The sequence below is a fragment of the Nymphaea colorata genome, chromosome 9 (assembly GCF_008831285.2).
Source record: "Nymphaea colorata isolate Beijing-Zhang1983 chromosome 9, ASM883128v2, whole genome shotgun sequence".
Classification (NCBI taxonomy): domain Eukaryota; kingdom Viridiplantae; phylum Streptophyta; class Magnoliopsida; order Nymphaeales; family Nymphaeaceae; genus Nymphaea; species Nymphaea colorata.
The window spans coordinates 18,103,442-18,113,337 of NC_045146.1; the positions used below are offsets into that span (position 1 = coordinate 18,103,442).

Genomic DNA, 9,896 nt, shown 5'->3' on the forward strand with positions numbered 1-9,896 from the left:
ATTGCATTAAAAGGTGACGCTATTGATTAGCCTTTAAAATATGAAGGTCTTTAGAGAAAATCTTGAAAAAATATAAACATATGGTAATACATTGGTCACACAGTCACACTGTCAGATTTTCCAAATGACGCAGACAACTAAGGATTAGTAAATATGTTACTTGCATTTGCTTAATTTGACTTCGTTAGTGTAGAAGCCATACACAGCTGAAATTGATAACCAATCAGATTTGGATTCTGAATCTGAGTCCGAGTCTGATGTTTGACTGAAATCATATAACAATCGGATTGATTACGTATAAATTTTGGATCTCACGCTAGTCATATTCCAATTTGATTTTTAAAATGGGTTCTGAATACGAAACCTGTAACACAAAATCTGATTAGAAGGTGTCTTAGAAATTTCTGAACCCAAAGTCAATTGCTAAACTCCACTTCTACTGGAGCAATGCTGTCAAATATTGTTTAGTATTTGCCTTAGAAATTGACTTAAAAGGTTAAATAGCTTAATTTTTTTTATGAATTTACAGATATATCTAAAGTTTATATGGGTTGCACTACCAGATACTTCATGAGAAATTTCGGTTTTTAATTTTTTATCAGAACAAATAAATCGATTTTCTAATACTCATTAAAAAACAAGTTTTCACATATTTGGTTTAGATGAACATGTCATCCAAGCGCCCCCTAGACTTTTAAGGGACCAATATGTAAACAAAAGAAAAAAAAAAACTAGAAGGTATTAATACGTAAATAATCATTCCTTGTGGGTCAGTGCGGGCACTTGCCCACACAGGCCCAGATTTGCCTCCTCAACTGGTCACATGATTATTTGTTATTGTCAAATATATTTATCTCCGAGCCAAATTTGTTAAAAACGACTTATACGAATCTTTCACATATATATTATTCAGATTGGAAGCGGTGTCAGCGCTCGGCATCTTCGTTCGAAGCTGTGCCCATGGAGCGAGAATTAATTAGCAAACTTGTGTTAGGTGTCACTAAATTCGATAGAAGCTGCAAAATCATTGGCGTTTTCACGGCTTGAAGGATATATATCGACCCATAATCATATAACCAGGTTCGGAATCTGGGACCCCGCGAGCTGCTCTGAAATCTCTCTTCCTCTCTCGCCCGTCGTCTTCTCTGTCACTCTCTCTCTCTCTCTCTCTCCAGCTAACCAACATGCTGCCTATTCTTTGTACTTTTTCTCTCCTGACTAGTCCTCTCTCTCTCTCTCTTCCCTTTTGACTATTCCTATCTCTCTTGCTTATTTCAGATTTAGATAGATAGATGGAGAGAATTCATTGCAGCCAAAATTAAAATATACCGGATACATGCCTGTTATGTTTATGAACTGAGGAGTCTTACTGGTTTTTTGCATTGTTCCTTCGCTTAGCAGGCTATATATATTTTCCACTTGGCATGACCTACTGCCAATAATCAGTTCCGTCTCCGTCTTCAACAGTATGATAAGAGTTTCTGGAGGTTTCTATGGCAAACCTCGTTGTTTATTGTTTGGTGGATCATTTGGGATGCTGGCAGCCATGCAATTCATAGGAAATGAAGCCCCTAACCTTCCCTCAGTCGTAAATTGCATCCGTTTTCATGTGCGAACCTACATTTCCGGCTTTGTCTCTGATCTCACTCACTCTCTCTATTTCCGCCATGGCTGGAGCTCGAGTGTTGCTTGTCATTCTCCTCATCCTTCTCTTCTTCTCCTTTGCTGCGGAAAGCCGTATGGTCGGCACCCTGTCAACCGACCTCGTCTCCGATGGATCCGTCGGACAGAGACCTAAGCGCTACGGCTTCTTGTTGCATCCTGCTGAATCCACCGTGGCGGCCTCTTCCTGCGAGCAGACGTATGGATTCCTCCCCTGCACTACGACGGTCCTCGGCTACCTCATGTTCCTCGCTGCCAAGTACATCTCCGAAGGCAGTGAGCTCCTTCTCCAGATTCTCGGACCCGGCATCGTCGGCGGCCTCTTCCTTCCGGTTCTCGGAGCACTTCCGGATGCACTGATCATCCTAGGCGAGGACCCGGATTTCGCTCCATCTGCTTCATTGTCTCCGTGGCCTTCTCTCTTTGCTTGTAGATCAATCTCTGCTTCGGCTCCTGCTCTAGGTTTTGTTGCGGTTTCGTTCTCTTTGATTTGTTGGTCGTCAGTGTCACTTGGATTCGTCTCGTTTTTCTTTTCCTTCGATTGTTTGAATTGGATTCTCCGGTGGGCCTTTGTTACGAATATGGCAGAGCTTGTTGATTTCTATTTTTGTACATCATTATAGAACTGCTGAGTGACGGATTAAACCGATCGGTGTGGCTCTACTGTCTTGCATCTTCGATCTATATGTGTCAAATTGTGATGAATGATCCTACTGAAGCTTTGATTTATTTGGTCTGATGAAGCGTCAATGTCCTCATCAGGCCAACTGCATGCATCCTGATGAGTGCGATTTATTTCTTTTACTAATGCTACCTTGTTTATCGGCCTTATAAACAAATACATGTCATTCGTATCATTTCCACAATACCATCAGCTCTGGTTAGCTTTATCTACATAAGACACATTTTTAGTTTTCCTGAGCATAAAAGGAATTTCACTTTTCATTCTGAAAAAGAAAAAAGAATCGGTCGTTGATACTTTTTTTTTGGGGGGTTTGACTGGATTTTTTGGCAAAATTCTGCAGTATGTGGTCTTTCTGGAAGCAAGGAAACAGCTCAAGATCAAGTGTTGATTGGAATGGGGTCGCTTGCTGGTTCAACAGTGTTGTTGCTCACCATACTTTGGGGTTCTTGTATTGTGGTAGGAAAGAGTGACCTTTCAGGCGCGTCTGCTGGAACAGATGGGCGAGATTCAAGAAGGTGCGACTTGTCAGGTATTTTTCGCCTTTCATTTCCACATTCTCTCTGTTAAGCGTTTTGTTTGTTTGCAACATCTGCAACTTCATGTTTTTCTTTTCTTCAAATTACATATCTTCAGCGCTGCTTGCCTGATTTTATTGTGTACTAAAAGTAATTTGATTCATGTTGTTTAAAAAATTGGAATAAATTTCTGCTATTTATTACACCTTGTCGAAGCTAAAGCTTAGGATGTATTATACCCGTTCTTTGTGGAAAGGCAAATAGACTGGTTTTAGAAATTTGTCATGATCATGAAGTACGGGTACAATTGTTGATATGGCTAGGGAGAACTTTGGAAAAAACAACTTATGTATAAGGACCCAGTCAATTTGTTAGGCAGGTGGGGTTTTTATGGGGCGTATGCCCCACGTAACCTAATCTTTAGAACCTTAATTTATTGCTAAAACTTTGGTGAACTTGGGTTCAGTTCTATGGCGTAGCCCCGAGACATCTGGTTTACCGCCCTATGGTCATTAAAATTTTGTTAGCCATATATTTAGTGCCTCACAAAAAAAATTATCTTGTTTCGCCCCTGGTTGCATGTAGACATTAATTAATAAGATTTTAAATAAACTTTGTGTCTACAATCCTTTTATATATATATATTAGAATCACTTAGCTATCTAACGAACTCGTCTAATCCAAAATATGAGGATGGTTAAAAGAAAACCAGACAAAAAAGGATATATAGTGAAAGAGAGTGTCTATCTTCCGAATATGTTGTCATGTCATGGCTGGTGTATCATGATATAGTTGTGAGACAAACTAATAGACAGGGGCGACGGTACACAGAAAGAGAGTGTGGCAGATATATAGTGAAAAAGAGAACCAGAAGAGAAGTTGAAGCAACGAAAACTAACAAGAAGTGAGATCTTCTTGGAACACATAGAATTAATGGAAGGAAGAAAAACTGAAAAGCTGACTGGAGAAGAGCGCGCATGCGTTCACTGGAGAAAGACATCGTCTCGCCAGAGAATGCCGCCGCTCACTGGAGAAGCTTGCCTTCATTAATCATTACCAACAGTTCCTTTCATCTTACAGTTCGAACCAAATCGGCGGCAAACTGATTTCCATTCTGTGGTGATCGAGCGTGCTTGTGTCAATCTGTTTATTATTTTGAAAATATTTTGTCATATCTACTCCACCTATGTTTTTTCAGAAACCAATCTTCTATTTTAATCTTTTTAGTGATTCACAATCGATTCAGTGAATCGCTGAATTGTCTGGTTAATTCACCGAATCGGCGGCAAGGTTGATCCTAAGGCCGGGCATTGGGCTCTAAAATTTCAGATCTTTTCTCCATATCTCTGTGTGTAGGAATGTTAAATGAGTCAAGCCAACTTGAGCCCATCCATCGTTCAGTTAAGCTCAACTCGCTTCGACTCGTAAGTTAAACAAATTGAGTTTGAGCATAATCGATAACTCGAATTTGTAAACAAGTCGAGTTCAAGTTGGGTGACTTGACTCGATTAAACTGGATAAGGTTCGTTTAACAATAATACTTATTTTTATAATTTTAAAAACTTAAAATAGCTTAAATAAAAACATAAAAATTTTAAGCATAAAATATATATTAAGAAACACAAGCTGAAATTAGTTGCGCTCGAGCTCGGACTCGGTTAAGCGAGTTGAGGGCAAGCTCACCTCATAAAGCTCATTGTACATCCCTATGTGTGCGTGAATATGTGTATATGTGTAGATAGAAGTTTCTGGAACTTTTCACCTGTGTTTGACACTAAATTCAATGCCCATGCATTGCCGTATAGGCTAGTTGTACACTAAACAACAAGCGGGACAGTTAAGTTCGAATGAAATCTAGCAACACTAATGCTATGGTCAAGCAAGGCAAGAAAGCAATTAACAAGAATGAAACCACCTATTACTAACATAGTCATAACAGTATGGAAGTATGCCATTGAAATTTTAATTATTATAAGCAAAGTTTGATTTAGGGACAATTTAATAAGAAAAAACACATCATATATTACTTTTCATAAGACTCAACATGTAAATGTGCGAGTCCATGACCTAACCAACCCAAGTACTTGTGTCAAAGGCGTGTTTGACTACATCAAAATGCCATACCTCCCGATGTTCACTTGTGTATTCGGTTCGCTTGCTTTCTTGTGAGGTTTTCTTTTTCACTTTTATCAATTTTTGATATTTGGTTCCAAATTCTGTTTATCATATATATTGCTTTTTTTATAAGGTCAGAAAAGAAACTAAAGAAAGTAATGCGTATTAAAATTATTGAGGTGTATCCATTACTGTTGCCAAATTCTGTATGTGTGTTGTTAAGGAAGCTTTCTTGTACCAGGATAAATATGTGCAAGAATATTATTTTCTTTTTTCCTTTTTCGAGAAATGTCAATATCTTATTATTTCTCACCTGTTCAACACAGTCTCATATGAAAATACTGGAGTTTCAACTTTTAATTTTCCACCATTTACAGGCTCCGGAGTTACTACTGACAAAGACACCAGTGTAGCCGCAAGAATCATGGTTCTGTCAGTGATCCCTTTTGTCATTGTGCAGCTTTCGCAGGCTCTTAACCATGCTTCATGGGCCAGAACTAGTATCATAATCTCCCATTGCAGCTGTTATAATGTTAATCTCCTATTGCCTTTATCAGGTAATTGCTTGCTTTCGCTATCATCCGACCACTCTAAGCATTTGTGACCATATGCCTTTTTTTAATTGTTCTAGCATGTTCTTCATTTGTAAATCAGACTAGCAACTCCTTCTCCATGATATGCAGCACTCTAGTCTGCCCATTTTCTTTTCATGTAGCATATCACTGTGATCTCTTTTTTCTGATCATATGTTGTATGTTCTGGTTTCGTCGTGTGCAAGGTCTTCGCTCCATGGATTCAGAAGAGAAGGCTGGCTTATGCAAAATATAAATATTTTCTTTCAACCATTTTTAAGCATGTGTGCAAGCATCCACTTGGTGGGCTGGTGGACTACAATGGCCAACCCGACAAAAACATTATGCTAAAGTCGGCATATCCAATTCATCGCTTTCAGTTGTAATAGTTTCAGACTTTCAGGAATACTACTCATTCAGTCTCTTTCGTATGCCACAGATTGTTTCATGCAATTGATCAAGACAAGGACAACTACATTTCGCAGGAAGAATTGAGGGCGTTTCTGATTGGTCTTCAGTTTGATGGCATAGATCTGGGAATGGATGAAGCTACAGAAGCTGCAGCCAGAACGATGAAGGAGTTCGATTCTTCTCGTGACAACCGGCTTGATGAGGAAGAATTCATTAAGGGTCTTTCAGGTTGGCCTCATCATGCAAAGGAAGTCGTTTCCTCTGGTCATGGCTCATCAAAATCTTTTGACAAATTCTGCCGGGTACTTTGCCAAGAAGCCAAACATTTTTCCCTTCTTAATGCACCTTACATATAATATAATGTTCTTACTTTCCATTTTTCTGTCATGACAGCATGCTGCCAGTGAAGTGTCTGCTCTGAATGATGAGGCAACTGAACGTTTTGATCATCACTCAAAGGTGTACTTGAAAGCGGGAATGTTATTGATCCTAGGCACGGTTATTGCAGCCATATTTGCAGACCCTCTTGTGGATGCTGTGGATAATTTCTCCTCCGCAGCGAGCATACCTTCTTTCTTCGTTTCCTTCATTGCAATGCCCTTGGCTATAAGCTCCAGCGACGCTGTCTCCGCATTAACTTTTGCCAGCCGCAAGAATCAAAGGACTGCTTCTTTGGCATTTTCTGAGGTTCAAGCGAATCCGTATTTCTTCTACTTTCCTTGGTCCAGTTTTACCATAGGAAAATATTCCAATGCCATTTCTGAGTTGCTTGATATAATTGTGTTTCGGTAATATGCTTTAGTGCAGGGAAATGTGCTTATGAACTCCTTCGGTCATTTGTTCAAGTTTGTGTTCTCGTAGAACTTATGAGTCAATCAGGAATTATTGGTACCTTCATCATTTTATTATTTGATGTCTTACAGCTTCCTGTTTAATGTCTAACTGTTTTCTGTGTTAATTACTCTTTATGATCTCATCTCCTTTTGACTTCCTGATTGTCTGTTGCTGGCATTTTAATGCCTTGTGATCCTGTTGCAGAATTCTGAGATTCTGGATAATGATTAAAATAATATCCTGAAATCCTTGCTTGAATAACAGACAAAAAGCCTATTTATATCTTCAGCTCATAACTAAATTAAATTCACATGTGATGTGCCATCCAAAACCCCAGTCCTCCCTTCTCCTTACAAACACTGAGCTATCTACCTAAAATAAAGAGAGAGAGCTGTGTGCACCACCCTGGTGCATGCAATAGAACAGATTGAATTGAGTGCACCATTAGGTGCACACAAACCCATATATGCAGTAGAAGCAAGGAGACATTTTAGTATTTTTTAAAAAAAGAATGTCCTTTTTAATCTTTTTGCTTTTTTAATTTCCATTTTTGTCTTCATAAAAAGTTTTCTTTTTGTGAATTGGGGCTCTTTTCAACATAATTATACTGGTGAATGAAAATTTTGTGCACTAGTATGACTCATATAACCGGTTTGGCAATAGATATGCAGTAGAAAAAAAAACAAAGGGGAGTTAAGGTATTTTGAGGAATTATTAAAAAGAAATATATTTTCCAGACTTTTTAACATTTTCACTACCTTTTCTTCTGTCATTATAAAGGGCTCCCTTTTTACTGAACAGGAGCATTTTTGTTACTATACTTTCAGCACACAATTTTTGTACACCGGATGGTGCATATAACCAGCTTCGACCATAAACTATTGGGCCAATATAATTTTGAAGGATATTCTACCTGAATGCAATAAACTAGATTGAGATGCATGCACCATTATGTGCACACAACCCATATACTATTAAAAGCAGGGAAACATTTTGGTAAATTTTAAAAAAGGAATGTCCTTTTTAATCTTTTTACTTTTTTTATTACCATTTTTGTTTTCACAAAAAGTTTTTTTTTGTGTGAACTGGGGGGTATTTTCATCATAACTATACTCCAAAAGAAAATTTCATGCAAAAAAAGAAAGAAACAAAGGGGAGTTGAGGTATTTTGAGGAATTGTTCAAAAGAAATATATTTTATAGACTTTTAACCCTTTCACTATTTTTTCTGTCCTTATAAAAGAGCTCATTTTTTGCTAAATAGGAGCATTCTTGTCATTATACTTTCACTACACAATTTTTTGTGCATTGGGTGTCATATAACCAGTTTCGAATATAAATTGTTGGGCCAATATATTTTGAAAGATATTCCACATGACATTCTTATGCAATAAACCAGATTGAGACGCCATTAGGTGCACGCAACCCATATACTTAGTAAAAGCAGAGAGACATTTGGGTGATTTTCTAAAAAGGAATATCCTTTTTAGTCTTTTTTTTTTGAATTGAAGGGCGAACAAAAATTTTGTGCATCATTTTAACGCATATAACCAGGTTCGGCAAGAGACATGCACTAGAAAAAAAAAAAAAAACAAAGGGGAGTTAAGGTATTTTGAGAAATTTTTAAAAAGAAATATATTTTCTGGACTTTTAACCTTTTCACTATTTTTTCTATCCTTATAAAAGGACTCCTTTTTTGTTGAACAGTAACATTTTTGAGTACACAATTTTTTGTGCACCGGGTAGTGCATATATCCAGCTTCGACCATAATATATAATTTTTTGTGCACCAAGTGGTGCATATAGCCAGCTTCGACCATAAATTGTTGGGGTAAGTATATTTTTGAAGGATAGTCCTGTCTTCTTGGCCAGCATTGTTTTAGTTTTTCCTGTTGGGGAACATAGTTATGCTGGTTGTTGTATCACAAGCTTGCGGGCACAACTGGTTCCTGTAAAAGTTTGGATTAATGTCAATCTTTTGAAGGGCACAGGTTTGATTATAGTTAAATTACTACTGAATGTTTAGTTCTGAGTCTTTTGACGTGGTTTGTATAGTAGAAATTGGCCCTTCTGTTGTGTATTTTCTCATTAATGTCAATCTTTTCAAAGGCACAGGTTTCATTATGGGTAAATTACAGATGCATGAATATTTAGTTTTGACGTGACTTCTTTAAATTTAGGTTGGAAGCTCTAAATAGTTCATAATATTTGGTCTTGCTGTCTATTTGCAGATCTACGGATCAGTTACCATGACAAATCTCTTGTGCTTGGCGGTCTTCTTAGCACTTGTATATATTCGACGTTTAACCTGGGATTTCACTGCTGAGGTGCTCATCATTCTCATTGTTGTGATTATAATGGGTCTTTTCGCGAGCTTCCGCACTAAATTCCCACTGTGGACATGTTGTGTTGCATATCTCTTCTATGCTTTATCATTGGTGTTGGTATATTTTTTTGACTATGTTACTGGGACGGTCATAAACTTTTTATTCTTTTGTTGCGTTTGGAATGAGGGACACGATAATCTTGTTTTGAAAGAAAATGATCCGTTGAATATAGTTGGATAACTTGGCAAAACCACTTTTATCAGTGGATAATTGCCTACATCAGCCCATAGAATTTGTTTTATTTACACATAAGTACCTCATTAATTTTCAGTTTTTATATGAGAGCCCCAAAAGCTTGACATTTAAAGTAACAGTGCCCCTTTATTGAAAGGAAAGGAAGATATGAAATAATACAAAAGTTGGGAAAAAAAGACCCCACAAAATAATATTGTAAAATCCTTTCCCATTCAGAATTCGAGGGAATAGGTCTTCTGAAAAGATCTAAAACCTCAGACGTTGGATTTTCGAAAATAATGAAAACCCATTGCCTGCTGTATATAAGAAATTAGAAAATCTTTTTTGAGAGTATGTAACAGCAGTTAATATCTCACCCGGATTTTAAAACAGAATCCAGACTGCATTAAAGACATCAAATATCGGATATATATTTAAAATATACTCTATTCACATCCAAATCTGGTTGATATTTATTAAATCTGGATTTGAATTCAATTGGATGCAAAGTTTTTTCCATATCTGTTTTTTCTGATGCAGTT

General features: G+C 37.4%; 1 pseudogene; it reads left to right on the forward strand.

Moving 5' to 3' along the window:
- Positions 1–1,667: 1,667 nt before the first annotated feature.
- Positions 1,668–9,360, forward strand: LOC116260639 (sodium/calcium exchanger NCL2-like; annotated as a pseudogene).
- The last annotated feature ends 536 nt before the right edge of the window (positions 9,361–9,896 follow it).